Here is a 19799-nt window from a genome sequence, read left to right as displayed (position 1 = left end):
TTCTTTTATTTAAGTCGGCATTGTGCCTTTTGTATTTAATTCCGATGCAATTTCTGTGTTTCATCGTCAATAAGAAGGTCAGAGGGATACAGTAAACATGATGTGCAGCATCATAATCTATAACTAGTGTCACAGGAATGGTTCAAAGCATAGTCAGTAAGAAGAGTCAGTCTTCTTGCACTTAAGTCGGTATTGTGCCTTTTGTATTTAATTCCGATGCAATTTCTGTGTTTCATTGTCAATAAGAAGGTCCAAGGGTTACAGTAAACCTGAAGCGAAGCATCGAAATCTATAACTAGTATCACAGAAAAGGTTCAAACATAGACAGTATGCAGAGATAGTCTTCTTGTACTTAAGACGGCATTGTGCCTTTTCTATTTAATTCCGATGCTATTTCTGTGTTTCATCGTCAATAAGAAGGACCAAGGGATACAGTAAACCTGGAGTGAAGCATCGGAATCTATAACTAGTGTCAGAGGGACGGTTTAAAACATAGACAGTAACATGAGTCAGTATTCTTGTACTTTAGTCGGCATTGTGCTTTTTGTATTTAATTCGGATGCAATTTCTGTGTTTCATCGTCACTAAGAAGGTCAGTAGGATACAGTAATCCTGAAGTTAAGCATCGGAATCTATAACTAGTGTCAAAGGAATCTTTCAAAACATAGTCTGTAAGAAGAGTCAGTCTTCTTGTAGTTAAGTCGGCATTGTTCCTTTTCTATGTAATTCCGATGCAATTTCTGTGTTACATCGTCAATAATAAGGTCAGAGGGATACAGTAAACCTGAAGTGAAGCATCGGAATCTATAACTAGTGTCACAGGAATGGTTCAAACCATAGACAGTAGGAAGAGTCAGCCTTCCTGTACTTAAGTCTGCATTGTGCTTTATCTATTTAATTCCGATGCGATTTCTGTGTCTCATCGTCAATACGAAGGTCAGAGGGATACAGTTATCCTGAAGCTAAGTATCGGAATCTATGACTAGTGTCACAGGAATGGTTCAAAACATAGACAGTAGGAAGAATCAGTTTTCTTGTACTTAAGTCGGCACTGTGCCATTTGTATTTCATTCCGATGCAATTTCTGTGTTTCATCGTCAATAAGAAGCTGCAAGGGATACAGTAAACCTGAAGTGAAGCATCGGAATCTATAACTAGTGTCACAGGAATTGTTCAAAATATAGTCAGTAAGAAGAGTCATCCTTCTTCTACTTAAGTCATCATTGTGCATTTTCTATTTAATTCTGAAGACATTTCTGTGCTTCATCGTCAATAAGAAGGTCCAAGGGATACAGTAAACCTGGAGTGCAGCATCGGAATCTATAACTAGTTTCACAAAAATGGTTCAAAGCACAGGCAGTAAGAAGAGTCAGACTTCTTTTAGTTAAGTCGGCATTGTGCCTTTTGTATTTAATTCCGATGCAATTTCTGTGTTTCATCGTCAATAAGAAGGTCCAAGGGATACAGTAAACCTCAAGTGAAGCTTCGGAATAAAAAACTAGTGTCACAGGGATGGTTCAAAACATAGACAGTAAGAAGAGTCAGTCTCCTTGTACTTAAGTCTACATTGTGCCTTTTGTATTTAATTCCGATGCAATTTCTGTGTTTCATTGTCAATAAGAAGGTCCAAGGGTTACAGTAAACCTGAAGCGAAGCATCGAAATCTATAACTAGTATCACAGAAATGGTTCAAACATAGACAGTATGCAGAGATAGTCTTCTTGTACTTAAGACGGCATTGTGCCTTTTCTATTTAATTCCGATGCAATTTCTGTGTTTCATCGTCAATAAGAAGGACCAAGTGATACAGTAGACCTGGAGTGAAGCATCGGAATCTATAACTAGTGTCACAGGAATTGTTCAAAACATAGATAGTAAGAAGAGTCAGTCTTCTTGTACTTATGTCGGCATTGTGCCTTTTGTATTTAATTCCGAAGCAATTTCTGTGTTTTATCGTCAATAAGAAGGTCAGAGGGATACAGTAAACCTGAAGTGAAGCTTCGGAATCTATAACTAGTATCATAGGAATGGTTCAAAACATAGACAGTAGGAAAAGTCAGTCTACACGTACTTAAGCGGAATTGTGCCTTTTGTATTTAATTCCGGTGCAATATCTGAGTTTCATCGTCAATAAGAAGATCAGAGGGATCCAGTAAACCTGAAGTGAAGCATCGGAATCTATAACTTGTGTCACAGGAATGGTTCAAAGCATAGTCAGTAAGAAGAGTCAGTCTTCTTGTACTTAAGTCGGCATTGTGCCATTTGTATTTAATTCCGATGCAATTTCTGTGTTTCATCGTCAATAAGAAGGTCCAAGGGATACAGTAAACCTGAAGTGAAGCATCGGAATCTATAACTAGGGTCACAGGAATGGTTCAAAACATAGACATTAGGAAGAGTCAGTCTTCTTATTCTTAAGTCGGTATTGTGCCTTTTCTATTTAATTCCGATGCAATTTCTGTGTTTCATTGTCAATACGGAGGTCAGAGGGATACAGTAACCCTGAAGTGAAGCATCGGAATCTATAACTAGTGTCACAGGAATGGTTCAAAACATAGAGAGTTGGAAGAGTCAGTCTACTTGTTCATAAGTTGGCATTGTGCCATTTGTATTTCATTCCGATGCAATTCCTGTGTTTCATCGTTCATAAGAAGGTCCGAGGGATGCAGTAAACCTCAATTGAAGCATCGGAATAAAAACTAGTGTCACAGGAAAGGTTCAAAACATAGAGAGTGGGACGAGTCAGTCTTCTTGTACTTAAGTCGGCATTGTGCGTTTTCTATTTAATTCCGATGCGATTTCTGTGTCTCATCGTCAATAGGAAGATCCAAGGGATACAGTAAACCTGAAGTGAAGCATCGGAATAAAAAACTACTGTCACAGGAAAGGCTCAAAACAAGAGAGTAGGAAGAGTCAGTCTTCTTGTACTTAAGTCGGCATTGTGCTTTTTCTATTCAATTCCGATGCGATTTCTGTGTCTCATCGTCAATAGGAAGGTCTAAGGGACACAGTAAACCTGAAGTGAAGCATCGGAATTTATAACTAGAGTCACAGAAATTGTTCAAAACATAGTCAGTAAGAAGAGTCAGTCTTCTTGTACGTAAGTCGGCATTGTGAATTTTGTATTTAATTCCGATACAATTTCTGTGTTTCATCGTCAATAAGAAGGTACAAGGGATACAGTACACCTGGAGTGAAGCATCGGAATCTATAACTAGTGTCACAGGGTTGGTTCAAAACATAGACAGTAAGAAGAGTCACTCTTCTTGTACTTAAGTCGGCATTGTGCCTTTTGTATCTAATTCCGATGCAATTTCTGTGTTTCATGGTCAATAAGAAGGTCAGAGGGATACAGTAATCCTGAAGTTAAACATCGGAATCTATGACTAGTGTCACAGGAATGGTTCAAAACGTAGACAGTAGGAAGAGTCAGTCTTCTTGTACTTAAGTCATCATTGTGCATTTTCTATTTAATTCTGAAGCAATTTCTGTGTTTCATCGTCAATAAGAAGGTCCGAGATATACAGTAAACATGGAGTGAAGCATCGGAATCAATAACTAGTTTCACAGGAATGGTTCATAACACAGACAGTAAGAAGAGTCAGACTTCTCTTATTTAAGTCGGCATTGTGCCTTTTGTATTTAATTCCGACGCAATTTCTGTGTTTCATCGTCAATAAGAAGGTCCAAGGGATACAGTAAACCTGGAGTGAAGCATCAGAGTCTATAACTAGTGTCACAGGAATGGTTCAAAACATAGACAGTAAGAAGAGTCAGTCTTCTTGTACTTAATTCAGCATTGTGCCTTTTGTATTTAATTCCGATGCATTTTTTCTGTGTATCATCGTCAATAAGAAGGTCAGAGCGATACAGTAAACATGATGTGCAGCATCATAATCTATAACTAGTGTCACAGGAATGGTTCAAAACATAGTCAGTAAGAAGAGTCAGTCTTCTTGCACTTATTCGGTATTGTGCCTTTTGTATTTAATTCCGATGCAATTTCTGTGCTTCTACGTCAATAAGAGAGTCCATGGGATACTGTAAACCTGGAGTGAAGCATCGGAATCTGTAACTAGTGTCAGAGGGACGGTTTAAAACATAGACAGTAACATGAGTCAGTATTCTTGTACTTTAGTCGGCATTGTGCTTTTTGTATTTAATTCGGACGCAATTTCTGTGTTTCATCGTCACTAAGAAGGTCAGTAGGATACAGTAATCCTGAAGTTAAGCATCGGAATCTATAACTAGTGTCAAAGGAATCTTTCAAAACATAGTCTGTAAGAAGAGTCAGTCTTCTTGTAGTTAAGTCGGCATTGTTCCTTTTCTATGTAAATCCGATGCAATTTCTGTGTTACATCGTCAATAATAAGGTCAGAGGGATACAGTAAACCTGAAGTGAAGCATCGGAATCTATAACTAGTGTCACAGGAATGGTTCAAACCATAGACAGTAGGAAGAGTCAGCCTTCCTGTACTTAAGTCGGCATTGTGCTTTATCTATTTAATTCCGATGCGATTTCTGTGTCTCATCGGCAATAGGAAGGTCCAAGGGATACAGTAAACCTGAAGTGAAGCATCGGAATTTATAACTAGTGTCACAGGAATGGTTCAAAACAGAGTCAGTATGAAGAGTCAGTCTTCTTGTACGAAAGTCAGCATTGTGAATTTTGTATTTCATTCCGATACAATTTCTGTGTTTCATCGTCAATAAGAAGGTCCATGGGATACAGTAAACTTGGAGTGATGCATCGGAATCTATAACTAATGTCACAGGGATGGTTCAAAACATAGACAGTAAGAAGAGTCAGTCTTCTTGTACTTAAGTCGGCATTGTGCCTTTTGTATTTAATTCCGATGCATTTTCTGTGTCTCATCGTCAATATGAAGGTCAGAGGGATACAGTTATCCTGAAGCTAAGTATCGGAATCTATGACTAGTGTCACAGGAATGGTTCAAAAGATAGACAGTAGGAAGAATCAGTTTTCTTGTACTTAAGTCGGCATTGTGCCATTTGTATTTCATTCCGATGCAATTTCTGTGTTTCATCGTCAATAAGAAGCTGCAAGGGATACAGTAAACCTGAAGTGAAGCTTCGGAATCTATAACTAGTGTCACAGGAATGGTTCAAAATATAGTCAGTAAGAAGAGTCAGTCTTCTTCTACTTAAGTCATCATTGTGCATTTTCTATTTAATTCTGAAGACATTTCTGTGCTTCATCGTCAATAAGAAGGTCCAAGGGATACAGTAAACCTGGAGTGAAGCATCGGAATCTATAACTAGTTTCACAGGAATGGTTCAAAGCACAGGCAGTAAGAAGAGTCAGACTTCTTTTAGTTAAGTCGGTATTGTGCCTTTTGTATTTAATTCCGATGCAATTTCTGTGTTTCATCGTCAATAAGAAGGTCCAAGGGATACAGTAAACCTCAAGTGAAGCATCGGAATAAAAAACTAGTGACACAGGGATGGTTCAAAATATAGACAGTAAGAAGAGTCAGTCTCCCTGTACTTAAGTCTACATTGTGCCTTTTGTATTTAATTCCGATGCAATTTCTGTGTTTCATTGTCAATAAGAAGGTCCAAGGGTTACAGTAAACCTGAAGCGAAGCATCGAAACCTATAACTAGTATCACAGAAATGGTTCAAACATAGACAGTATGCAGAGTCAGTCTTCTTGTACTTAAGACGGCATTGTGCCTTTTCTATTTAATTCCGATGCAATTTCTGTGTTTCATCGTCAATAAGAAGGACCAAGGGATACAGTAAACCTGGAGTGAAGCATCGGAATCTATAACTAGTGTCACAGGAATTGTTCAAAACATAGATAGTAAGAAGAGTCAGTCTTCTTGTACTTATGTCGGCATTGTGCCTTGTGTATTTAATTCCGAAGCAATTTCTGTGTTTTATCGTCAATAAGAAGGTCAGAGGGATACAGTAAACCTGAAGTGAAGCTTCGGAATCTATAACTAGTATCATAGGAATGGTTCAAAACATAGACAGTAGGAATAGTCAGTCTACACGTACTTAAGCGGAATTGTGCCTTTTGTATTTATTTCCGGTGCAATATCTGTGTTTCATCGTCAATAAGAAGGTCAGAGGGATACAGTAAACCTGAAGTGAAGCATCGGAATCTATAACTTGTGTCACAGGAATGGTTCAAAGCATAGTCAGTAAGAAGAGTCAGTCTTCTTGTACTTAAGTCGGCATTGTGCCATTTGAATTTAATTCCGATGCAAATTGTGTGTTTCATCGTCAATAAGAAGGTCAAAGGGATACAGTAAACCTGAAGTGAAGCATCGGAATCTATAACTAGGGTCACAGGAATGGTTCAAAACATAGACATTAGGAAGAGTCAGTCTTCTTATTCTTAAGTTGGTATTGTGCCTTTTCTATTTAATTCCGATGCAATTTCTGTGTTTCATTGTCAATACGGAGGTCAGAGGGATACAGTAACCCTGAAGTGAAGCATCGGAATCTATAACTAGTGTCACAGGAATGGTTCAAAACATAGAGAGTTGGAAGAGTCAGTCTACTTGTTCATAAGTCGGCATTGTGCCTTTTGTATTTCATTCCGATGCAATTTCTGTGTTTCATCGTCAATAAGAATGTCAGAGGGATACAGTAATCCTGAACTTAAGCATCGGAATCTATGACTAGTGTCACAGGAATGGTTCAAAACATAGTCAGTAAGAAGAGTCAGTCTTCTTGTACTTAAGTCGGCATTGTGCCATTTGTATTTCATTCCGATGCAATTTCTGTGTTTCATCGTTCATAAGAAGGTCCGAGGGATGCAGTAAACCTCAATTGAAGCATCGGAATAAAAAACTAGTGTCACAGGAAAGGTTCAAAACATAGAGAGTGGGTCGAGTCAGTCTTCTTGTACTTAAGTCGGCATTGTGCGTTTTCTATTTAATTCCGATGCGATTTCTGTATCTCATCGTCAATGGGAAGATCCAAGGGATACAGTAAACCTGAAGTGAAGCATCGGAATAAAAAACTAGTGTCACAGGAAAGGCTCAAAGCAAGAGAGTAGGAAGAGTCAGTCTTCTTGTACTTAAGTCGGCATTGTGCTTTTTCTATTCAATTCCGATGCGATTTCTGTGTCTCATCGTCAATAGGAAGGTCTAAGGGACACAGTAAACCTGAAGTGAAGCATCGGAATTTATAACTAGAGTCACAGAAATTGTTCAAAACATAGTCAGTAAGAAGAGTCAGTCTTCTTGTACGTAAGTCGGCATTGTGAATTTTGTATTTAATTCCGATACAATTTCTGTGTTTCATCGTCAATAAGAAGGTCCAAGGGATACAGTAAACCTGGAGTGAAGCATCGGAATCTATAACTAGTGTCACAGGGTTGGTTCAAAACATAGACAGTAAGAAGAGTCACTCTTCTTGTACTTAAGTCGGCATTGTGCCTTTTGTATTTAATTCCGATGCAATTTCTGTGTTTCATCGTCAATAAGAAGGTCAGAGGGATACAGTAATCCTGAAGGTAAACATCGGAATCTATGACTAGTGTCACAGGAATGGTTCAAAACGTAGACAGTAGGAAGTGTCAGTCTTCTTGTACTTAAGTCATCATTGTGCATTTTCTATTTAATTCTGAAGCAATTTCTGTGTTTCATCGTCAATAAGAAGGTCCGAGATATACAGTAAACATGGAGTGAAGCATCGGAATCAATAACTAGTTTCACAGGAATGGTTCATAACACAGACAGTAAGAAGAGTCAGACTTCTCTTATTTAAGTCGGCATTGAGCCTTTTGTATTTAATTCCGACGCAATTTCTGTGTTTCATCGTCAACAAGAAGGTCCAAGGGATACAGTAAACCTGGAGTGAAGCATCAGAGTCTATAACTAGTGTCACAGGAATGGTTCAAAACATAGACAGTAAGAAGAGTCAGTCTTCTTGTACTTAATTCAGCATTGTGCCTTTTGTATTTAATTCCGATGCAATTTCTGTGTTTCATCGTCAATAAGAAGGTCAGAGGGATACAGTAAACCTGGAGTGAAGCATCGGAATCTATAACTAGTTTCACAGGAATGGTTCAAAACACGGGCAGTAAGAAGAGTCAGACTTCTTTTACTTAAGTCGGCATTGTGCCTTTTGTATTTAATTCCGATGCAAATTCTGTGATTCATAGTCAATAAGAAGGTGCAAGGGATACTGTAAACCTGAAGTGAAGCATCGGAATCTATAACTAGTGTCACAGGAATGGTTCAAAATATAGTCAGTAAGAAGAGTCAGTCTTCTTGTACTTAAGTCATCATTGTGCATTTTCTATTTAATTCTGAAGACATTTCTGTGCTTCATCGTCAATAAGAAGGTCCAAGGGATACAGTAAACCTGGAGTGAAGCATCGGAATCTATAACTAGTTTCACAGGAATGGTTCAAAACACGGGCAGTAAGAAGAGTCAGACTTCTTTTACTTAAGTCGGCATTGTGCCTTTTGTATTTAATTCCGATGCAAATTCTGTGATTCATCGTCAATAAGAAGGTCAGAGGGACGCAGTAAACCTGATGTGAAGCATCGTAATCTATAACTAGTGTCACATGAATGGTTCAAAATATACTCAGTAAGAAGAGTCAGTCTTCTTGTACTTAAGTCGGTATTGCGCTTTTTGTATTTAATTCCGATGCAATTTGTGTGTTTGATCGTCAATAAGAAGGTCCAAGAGATACAGTAAACCTGAAATGAACCATCGGAATCTATAACTAGTGTCAGAGGAATGGATCTAAACATAGACAGTAGGAAAAAGTCAGTCTACATATACTTAAGTCAGCATTGTGCCTTTTGTATTTAATTCCGATGCAACTTCTGTGTTTCATCGTTAATAAGAAGGTCAGAGGTATACAGTAAACCTCAAGTGAAGCATCGGAATAAAAAACTAGTGTCACAGGAATGGTTCAAACATAGAGAGTAGGAAGAGTCAGTCTTCTTGGACTTAAGTCGTCATTGTGCTGTTTCTATTTAATACCGATGCGATTTCTGTGTCTCATCGTCACTAAGAAGGTCCAAGGGATACAGTAAACCTCAAGTGAAGCATCGGAATCTATAACTAGTGTCACAGGAATGGTTCAAACATAGTCAGTAAGAAGAGTCAGTCTTCTTGTACTTAAATCGGCATTGTGCCTTTTGTATTTAATTCCGATGCAAATTCTGTGTTTAATTGTCAATAATAAGGTCCAAGGGATACAGTAAACCTGGAGTGAAGCATCGGAATCTATAACTAGTGTCACAGGGATGGTTCAAAACATAGACAGTAAGAAGAGTCAGTCTCCTTGTACTTAAGTCGGCATTTTGCCTTTTGTATTTAATTCCGATGCAATTTCTGTGTTTCATTGTCAATAAGAAGGTCCAAGGGTTACAGTAAACCTGAAGCGAAGTATCGAAATCTATAACTAGTCTCACAGAAATGGTTCAAACATAGACAGTATGCAGGGTCAGTCTTCTTGTACTTAAGTCGGCATTGTGCCTTTTGTATTTAATTCCGATGCAATTTCTGTGTTTCATCGTCAATAAGAAGGTGCAAGGCATACAGTAAAGCTGGAGTGAAGCATCGGAATCCATAACTAGTGTCACAGGAATGGTTCAAAACATGGTCAGTAAGAAGAGTAAGTCTTCTTGTAGTTAAGTCGGTATTGTGCCTTTTCTATTTAATTCCGATGCAATTTCTGTGTTTCATCGATAATAAGAACGTCCAAGGGATACAGTAAACCTGAAGTGAAGCATCGGCATCTATAACTAGTGTCCCAGGAATGGTTCAAAACATAGACAGTAGGAAGAGTCTGTCTTCTTGTACTTAAGTCGGCATGGTGCCTTTTGTATTTAATTCCGATGCAATGTCTGTGTTTGATCGTCAATAAGAAGGTCCAAGAGATACAGTAAACCTGAAATGAACCATCGGAAACTATAACTAGTTATAGGAATGGTTCAAAAGATAGACAGTAGGAAAAGTCAGCTTCATATACTTAAGTCGGCATTGTGCTTTTTGTAATTAATTCCGATGCAACTTCTGTGTTTAATTGTCAATAAGAAGGTCCAAGGGATACAGTAAACCTGAAGTGAAGCATCGGAATCTATAACTAGTGTCACAGGGATGGTTCAAAACATAGACAGTAAGAAGAGTCAGTCTCCTTGTACTTAATTCAGCATTGTGCCTTTTGTATTTCACTCCGATGCAATTTCTGTGTTTCATCATCAATAAGAAGGTCAGAGGGATACAGTAAACCTGATGTGAAGCATCGTAATCTGTAACTAGTGTCACAGGAATGGTTCAAAACATAGTCAGTAAGAAGAGTCAGTCTTCTTGTAGTTAAGTCGGCATTGTTCCTTTTCTATTTAATTCCGTTGCAATTTCTGTGTTTCATCGTCATAAATAAGGTCAGAGGGATAAGGTACACCTGAAGTGAAGCATCGGAATCTATAACTAGTGTCACAGGAATGGTTCAAAATATAGACAGTAGGAAGAGTCAGCCTTCCTGTACTTAAGTCGGCATTGTGCTTTACCTATTTAATTCCGATGCGATTTCTGTGTCTCATCGTCAATGGGAAGGTCCAAGTTATACAGTAAACCTGAAGTAAAGCATCGGAATTTATAAGTAGTGTCACAGGAACGGTTCAAAACATAGTCATTATGAAGAGTCAGTGTTCTTGTACGTAAGTCTGCATTGTGCCTTTTGAATTTAATTCCGATGCATCTTCTGTGTTTCATCGTCAATAAGAAGGTCAAAGGGATGCAGTAATCCTGAAGTTAAGTAACGGAATCTATGACTAGTGTCACAGGAATGGTTCAAAACATAGACAGTAGGAAGAGTCAGTCTTCTTGTACTTAAGTCATCATTGTGCCTTTGTATTTAATTCCGATGCAATTTCTGTGTTTCATCGTCAATAAGAAGGTCCAAGGGATACAGTAAACCTGAAGTGAAGCATCGGAATCTATAACTAGTGTCACAGGAATGGTTCAAAACATAGTCAGTAAGAAGAGTCAGTCTTCTTGTACTTAAGTCATCATTGTGCATTTTCTATTCGATTCTGAAGCAATTTCTGTGTTTCATCGTCAATAAGAAGGTCCAAGGGATACAGTAAACCTGGAGTGAAGCATCAGAGTCTATAACTAGTGTCACAGGAATGGTTCTAAACATAGTCAGTAAGAAGAGTCAGTCTTATTGTACTTATGTCGGTATTGTGCCTTTTGTATTTAATTCCGATGCAATTTCTGTGTTTCTACGTCAATAAGAAGGTCCAAGGGATACAGTAACCCTGTAGTGAAGCATCGGAATCTGTAACTAGTGTCAGAGGGACGGTTCAAAACATAGACAGTAACATGAGTCAGTATTCTTGTACTTTAGTCGCCATTGTGCTTTTTGTATTTTATTCCGATGCAATTTCTGTGTTTTATCGTCACTAAGAAGGTCAGTGGGATACAGTAATCCTGAAGTTAAGCATCGGAATCTATAACTAGTGTCACACGAATGGTTCAAGGCATAGACAGTTGGAAGGGTCGGTCGCCTTGTACTTTAGTCGGCTTTGTGCCTTTTGTATTTAATTCCGATGCAATGTCTGTGTTTGATCGTCAATAAGAAGGTCCAAGAGATACAGTAAACCTGAAATGAACCATCGGAAACTATAACTAGTTATAGGAATGGTTCAAAAGATAGACAGTAGGAAAAGTCAGTCTACATATACTTAAGTCGGCATTGTACTTTTTGTACTTAATTCCGATGCAACTTCTGTGTTTCATCGTCAATAAGAAGGTCAGAGGGATACAGTAATCCTGAAGTGAAGCATCGGAATCTATTACTAGTGTCACAGGAATGGTGCAAAACATAGTCAGTAAGAAGAGTCAGTCTTCTTGTACTTAAGTTGGCATTGTGCCTTTTGTATTTAATTCCGATGGAATTAGTGTGTTTCATCGTCAATAACAAAGTTCAAGGGATACAGTAAACCTGAAGTGAAGCATCGGAATCTATAACTAGTGTCACATGAATGAATCAAATCATAGAGAGTTTGAAGATTCAGTCTTCTTGTACTTAAGTCGGCATTGTGCCTTTTGTATTTAATTCCGATGCAATATCTGTGTTTCATCGTCCATAAGAAGGTCCGAGGGAGACAGTAAACCTCAAGTGAAGCATCGGAATAAAAAACTAGTGTCACAGGAATGGTTCAAACATAGATAGTAGGAAGAGTCAGTCTTCTTGTACTTAAGTCGGCATTGTGCTGTTTCCATTTAATACCGATGCGATTTCTGTTTCTCATCGTCAATAAGAAGGTCCAAGGGATACAGTAAACCTGAAGTGAAGCATCGGAATCTATAACTAGTGTCAAAGGAATGTTTCAAAACATAGTCAGTAAGAAGAGTCAGTCTTCTTGTACTTCAGTCGGCATGGTGCCTTTTCTATTTATATCCGATGCAATTTCTGTGTTTCATCGTCAAGTAGAACGTCCAAGGGATACAGTAAACCTCGAGTGAAGCATCGGAATCTATAACTAGTGTCACAGGAATGGTTCAAAACATAGACAGTAAGAAGAGTCAGGCTTCTTGTACTTATGTCGGCATTGTGACTTTTGTATTCAATTCCGATGCAATTTCTGTGTTTTATCGTCAATAAGAAGGTCAGAGGGATACAGTAAAGCCGTGGTGAAGCATCGGAATCTATAACTAGTGTCACAGGAATGGTTCAAAACATAGTCAGTAGGAAGAGTCCGTCTTCTTGTACTTAAGTCGGCATTGTGGTTTTGTATTTAATTCCGATGCAATTTCTGTGTTTCATCGTCAATAAGAAGGACCAAGGTATACAGTAATCCTGGAGTGAAGCATCGGAATCTATAACTAGTGTCACAGGAATGGTTAAAACATAGTCAGTAAGATGAGTCAGTCTACTTGTACTTAAGTCGGCATTGTGCCTTTTGTATTTAATTCCGATGTAATTTCTGTGTTTCATCGTCACTAAGACTGTCAGTGGGATACAGTAATCCTGAAGCTAAGCATCGGAATCTAAAACTGGTGTCACAGGAGTTGTTCAAAACATGGTCAGTAAGAAGCGTCAGTCTTCTTGTAGTTAAGTCGGTATTGTGCCTTTTCTATTTCATTCCGATGCAATATCTGTGTTTCATCGTCAATAAGAAGGTCAGAGGGATACAGTAAACCTGAAGTGAAGCACCGGAATCTATAACTAGTGACACAGGAATGGTTCAAATCATAGTCAGTAAGAAAGTCTTCTTGTACTTAAGTCGGCATTGTGCCCTTTGTATTTAATTCCGATGCAATTTCTGTGTTTCATCGTCAATAAGAAGGTCCAAAGAATACAGGAAACCTGAAATGTACCATGGGAATCTATATCTAGTGTCACAGGAATGGTTCAAAACTTAGACAGTAGGAAAAGTCAGTCTACACGTACTTAAGTCGGCATTGTGCCTTTTGTATTTAATTCCGATGCAATTTCTGCGTTTCATCGTCAATATGAAGGTCAGAGGGATACAGTAAACCTCAAGTGAAGCATCGAAATCTATAACTAGTGTCACAGGAATGGTTCAAAACTTAGACAGTAGGAAAAGTCAGTCTACACGTTCTTAAGTCGGCATTGTGCCTTTTGTATTTAATTCCGATGCAATATCTGTGTTTCATCGTCCATAAGAAGGTCCGAGGGAGACAGTAAACCTCAAGTGAAGCATCGGAATAAAAAACTAGTGTCACAGGAATGGTTCAAACATAGATAGTAGGAAGAGTCAGTCTTCTTGTACTTAAGTCGGCATTGTGCTGTTTCCATTTAATACCGATGCGATTTCTGTTTCTCATCGTCAATAAGAAGGTCCAAGGGATACAGTAAACCTGAAGTGAAGCATCGGAATCTATAACTAGTGTCACAGGAATGTTTCAAAACATAGTCAGTAAGAAGAGTCAGTCTTCTTGTACTTAAGTCGGCATGGTGCCTTTTCTATTTACTTCCGATGCAATTTCTGTGTTTCATCGTCAAGTAGAAGGTCCAAGGGATACAGTAAACCTTGAGTGAAGCATCGGAATCTATAACTAGTGTCACAGGAATGGTTCAAAACATAGACAGTAAGAAGAGTCAGTCTTCTTGTACTTATGTCGGCATTGTGACTTTTGTATTCAATTCCGATGCAATTTCTGTGTTTTATCGTCAATAAGAAGGTCAGAGGGATACAGTAAAGCCGAAGTGAAGCATCGGAATCTATAACTAGTGTCACAGGAATGGTTCAAAACATAGACAGTAAGAAGAGTCAGTCTTATTGTACTTATGTCGGTATTGTGCCTTTTGTATTTAATTCCGATGCAATTTCTGTGTTTCTACGTCAATAAGAAGGTCCAAGGGATACAGTAACCCTGGAGTGAAGCATCGGAATCTGCAACTAGTGTCAGAGGGACGGTTCAAAACATAGACAGTAACATGAGTCAGTATTCTTGTACTTTAGTCGCCATTGTGCTTTTTGTATTTTGTTCCGATGCAATTTCTGTGTTTCATCGTCACTAAGAAGGTCAGTGGGATACAGTAATCCTGAAGTTAAGCATCGGAATCTATAACTAGTGTCACACGAATGGTTCAAGGCATAGACAGTTGGAAGGGTCGGTCTCCTTGTACTTTAGTCGGCATTGTGCCTTTTGTATTTAATTCCGATGCAATGTCTGTGTTTGATCGTCAATAAGAAGGTCCAAGAGATACAGTAAACCTGAAATGAACCATCGGAAACTATAACTAGTTATAGGAATGGTTCAAAAGATAGACAGTAGGAAAAGTCAGTCTACATATACTTAAGTCGGCATTGTGCTTTTTGTACTTAATTCCGATGCAACTTCTGTGTTTCATCGTCAATAAGAAGGTCAGAGCGATACAGTAAACCTGAAGTGAAGCATCGGAATCTATAACTAGTGTCACAGGAATGGTTCAAAACATAGTCAGTAAGAAGAGTCAGTCTTCTTGTACTTAAGTTGGCATTGTGCCTTTTGTATTTAATTCCGATGCAATTAGTGTGTTTCATCGTCAATAACAAAGTCCAAAGGATACAGTAAACCTGAAGTGAAGCATCGGAATCTATAACTAGTGTCACAGGAATGAATCAAATCATAGAGAGTTGGAAGATTCAGTCTTCTTGTACTTAAGTCGGCATTGTGCCTTTTGTATTTAATTCCGATGCAATATCTGTGTTTCATCGTCCATAAGAAGGTCCGAGGGAGACAGTAAACCTCAAGTGAAGCATCGGAATAAAAAACTAGTGTCACAGGAATGGTTCAAACATAGATAGTAGGAAGAGTCAGTCTTCTTGTACTTAAGTCGGCATTGTGCTGTTTCCATTTAATACCGATGCGATTTCTGTTTCTCATCGTCAATAAGAAGGTCCAAGGGATACAGTAAACCTGAAGTGAAGCATCGGAATCTATAACTAGTGTCACAGGCATGTTTCAAAACATAGTCTGTAAGAAGAGTCAGTCTTCTTGTACTTAAGTCGGCATGGTGCCTTTTCTATTTAATTCCGATGCAATTTCTGTGTTTCATCGTCAAGTAGAAGGTCCAACGGATACAGTAAACCTTGAGTGAAGCATCGGAATCTATAACTAGTGTCACAGGAATGGTTCAAAACATAGACAGTAAGAAGAGTCAGTCTTCTTGTACTTATGTCGGCATTGTGACTTTTGTATTCAATTCCGATGCAATTTCTGTGTTTTATCGTCAATAAGAAGGTCAGAGGGATACAGTAAAGCCGAAGTGAAGCATCGGAATCTATAACTAGTGTCACAGGAATGGTTCAAAACATAGTCAGTAGGAAGAGTCCGTCTTCTTGTACTTAAGTCGGCATTGTGGTTTTGTATTTAATTCCGATGCAATTTCTGTGTTTCATCGACAATAAGAAGGTCCAAGGTATACAGTAATCCTGGAGTGAAGCATCGGAATCTATAACTAGTGTCACAGGAATGGTTCAAAACATAGTAAGTAAGATGAGTCAGTCTTCTTGTACTTAAGTCGGCATTGTGCCTTTTGTATTTAATTCCGATGTAATTTCTGTGTTTCATCGTCACTAAGACTGTCAGTGGGATACAGTAATCCTGAAGCTAAGCATCGGAATCTAAAACTGGTGTCACAGGAGTTGTTCAAAACATGGTCAGTAAGAAGAGTCAGTCTTCTTGTAGTTAAGTCGGTATTGTGCCTTTTCTATTTCATTCCGATGCAATATCTGTGTTTCATCGTCAATAAGATGGTCAGAGGGATACAGTAAACCTGAAGTGAAGCATCGGAATCTATAACTAGTGACACAGGAATGGTTCAAATCATAGTCAGTAAGAAAAGTCAGTCTTCTTGTACTTAAGTCGGCATTGTGCCCTTTTTATTTAATTCCGATGCAATTTCTGTGTTTCATCGTCAATAAGAAGGTCCAAAGAATACAGGAAACCTGAAATGTACCATGGGAATCTATATCTAGTGTCACAGGAATGGTTCAAAACTTAGACAAGAGGAAAAGTCAGTCTACACGTACTGAAGTCGGCATTGTGCCTTTTGTATTTAATTCCGATGCAATTTCTGCGTTTCATCGTCAATATGAAGGTCAGAGTGATACAGTAAACCTCAAGTGAAGCATCGGAATCTATAACTAGTGTCACAGGAATGGTTCAAACATAGTCAGTAAGAAGAGTCAGTCTTCTTGTACTTAAGTCGGCATTGTGCCTTTTGTATTTAATTCCGATGCAATTTCTGTGTTTCATCGTCAATATGAAGGTCCAAGGGATACAGTAAACCTGAAGCGAAGCATTGAAATCTATAACTAGTATCACAGAAATGGTTCAAAACATAGACAGTATGCAGAGTCAGTCTTCTTGTGCTTAAGTCGGCATTGTGCCTTTTGTATTTAATTCCGATGCAATTGCTATGTTTCATCGTCACTAAGACGGTCAGTGGGATACAGTAATCCTGAAATTAAGCATCGGAATCTATAACTAGTGTCACAGGAATGGTTCAAAACATGGTCAGTAAGAAGAGTCAGTCTTCTTGTAGTTAAGTCGGTATTGTGCATTTCTATTTAATTCCGATGCAATTTCTGTGTTTCATCGTCAATAAGAAGGTCATAGGGATACAGTAAACCTGAAGTGAAGCATCGGAATCTATAACTAGTGTCACAGGATAGGTTCAAAACATAGTCACTAAGAAAAGTCAGTCTTCTCGTACTTAAGTCGGCATTGTGCCTTGTGTATTGAATTCCGACGCAATTTCTGTTTTTCATCGTCAATAAGAAGGTGGAAGGGATACAGTAAAGCTGGAGTGAAGCATCGGAATCTATAACTAGTGTCACAGGAATGGTTCAAAACATGGTCAGTAAGAAGAGTAAGTCTTCTTGTAGTTAAGTCGGTATTGTGCCTTTTCTATTTAATTCCGATGCAATTTCTGTGTTTCATCGTCAATAAGAACGTCCAAGGGATACAGTAAACCTGAAATGAACCATGGGAATCTATAACTAGTGTCACAGGAATGGTTCAAAGCATAGTCAGTAAGAAGAGTAAGTCTTCTTGTACTTAAGTCGGCATTGTGCCTTTTGTATTTAATTCCGATGCAATTTGTGTGTTTCATCGGCAATAAAAAGGTCCACGGGATACAGTAAACCTGAAGTGAAGCATCGGCATCTTTAACTAGTGTCCCAGGAATGGTTCAAAACATAGACAGTAGGAAGAGTCTGTCTTCTTGTACTTAAGTCGGCATGGTGCCTTTTGTATTTAATTCCGATGCAATTTCTGTGTTTCATCGTCAATATGAAGGTCCAAGGGATACAGTAAACCTGGAGTGAAGCATCAGAGTCTGTAACTAGTGTCACAGGAATGGTTCAAAACATAGACAGTAAGAAGAGTCAGTCTTCTTGTACTTAATTCAGCATTGTGCCTTTTGTATTTCATTCCGATGCAATTTCTGTGTTTCATCATCAATAAGAAGGTGACAGGGATACAGTAAACCTGATGTGGAGCATCGTAATCTATAACTAGTGTCACAGGAATGGTTCAAAACATAGTCAGTAAGAAGAGTCAGTCTTCTTGTACTTAAGTCGGTATTGTGCCTTTTGTATTTAATTCCGATGCAATTTCTGTGTTTCTACGTCAATAAGAGGGTCCAAGGGATAAAGTAAACCTGGAGTGAAGCATCGGAATCTATAACTAGTGTCAGAGGTACGGTTCAAAACATAGACAGTAACATGAGTCAGTGTTCTTGTACTTTAGTCGGCATTGTGCTTTTTGTATTTAATTCCGATGCAATTTCTGTGATTCATCGTAACTAAGAAGGTCAGTGGGATCCAGTAATCCTGAAGTTAAGCATCGGAATCTATAACTAATGTCACAGAAATGGTTCAAAACATAGTCATTATGAAGAGTCAGTCTTCTTGTACGTAAGTCTGCATTGTGAATTTTGTATTTAATTCCGATACAATTTCTGTGTTTCATCGTCAATGAGAAGGTACAAGGGATACAGTAAACCTGGAGTGATGCATCGGAATCTATAACTAGTGTCACAGGGATGGTTCAAAGCATAGACAGTAAGAAGAGTCAGTCTTCTTGTACTTAAGTCGGCATTGTGCCTTTTGCAATTAATTCCGATGCATTTTCTGTGTTTCATCGTCAATAAGAAGGTCAAAGGGACGCAGTAGTCCTGAAGTTAAGTATCGGAATCTATGACTAGTGTCACAGGAATGGTTCAAAACATAGACAGTAGGAAGAGTCAGTCTTCTTGTACTTAAGTCATCATTGTGCCTTTGTATTTAATTCCGATGCAATTTCTGTGTTTCATCGTCAATAAGAAGGTCCAAGGGATACAGTAAACCTGAAGTGAAGCATCGGAATCTATAACTAGTGTCACAGGAATGGTTCAAAACATAGTCAGTAAGAAGAGTCAGTCTTCTTGTACTTAAGTCATCATTGTGCATTATTGATTCGATTCTGAAGCAATTTCTGTGTTTCATCGTCAATAAGAATTCCAAGGGATACAGTTAACCTGGAGTGAAGCATCGGATTCTATAACTAGTTTCACAGGAATGGTTCAAAACACAGACAGTAAGAAGAGTCAGACTTCTTTTACTTAAGTCGGCATAGTGCCTTTTGTATTTAATTCCGATGCAATATCTGTGTTTCATCGTCAATAAGTAGGTCCAAGGGATACAGTAAACCTGGAGTGAAGCATCACAGTCTATAACTAGTGTCACAGGAATGGTTCTAAACATAGACAGTAAGAAGAGTCAGTCTTCTTGTACTTAATTCCGCATTGTGCCTCTTGTATTTAATTACGATGCAATTTCTGTGATTCATCGTCAATAAGAAGGTCAGAGGGATACAGTAATCCTGATGTTAAGCATCGTAATCTATAACTAGTGTCACAGGAATGGTTCAAAACATAGTCAGTAAGAAGAGTCAGTCTTATTGTACTTAAGTCGGTATTGTGCCTTTTGTATTTAATTCCGATGCAATTACTGAGTTTCTACGTCAATAAAAAGGTCCAATGGATACAGTAACCCTGGAGTGAAGCATCGGAATCTATAACTAGTGTCAGAGGGACGGTTCAAAACATAGACAGTAACATGAGTCAGTATTCTTGTAGTTTAGTCGCCATTGTGCTTTTTGTATTTAATTCCGATGCAATTTCTGTGTTTCATCGTCACTAAGAAGGTCAGTGGGATACAGTAATCCGGAAGTTAAGCATCGGAATCTATAACTAGTGTCACACGAATGGTTCAAGGCATAGACAGTTGGAAGGGTCGGTCTCCGTGTACTTTAGTCGGCATTGTGCCTTTTGTATTTAATTCCGATGCAAT

Source organism: Schistocerca americana, chromosome X (genome assembly GCF_021461395.2).
Source record: "Schistocerca americana isolate TAMUIC-IGC-003095 chromosome X, iqSchAmer2.1, whole genome shotgun sequence".
NCBI classification, from domain to species: Eukaryota; Metazoa; Arthropoda; class Insecta; order Orthoptera; family Acrididae; genus Schistocerca; species Schistocerca americana.
Note: the sequence above shows the minus strand (reverse complement) of the source record.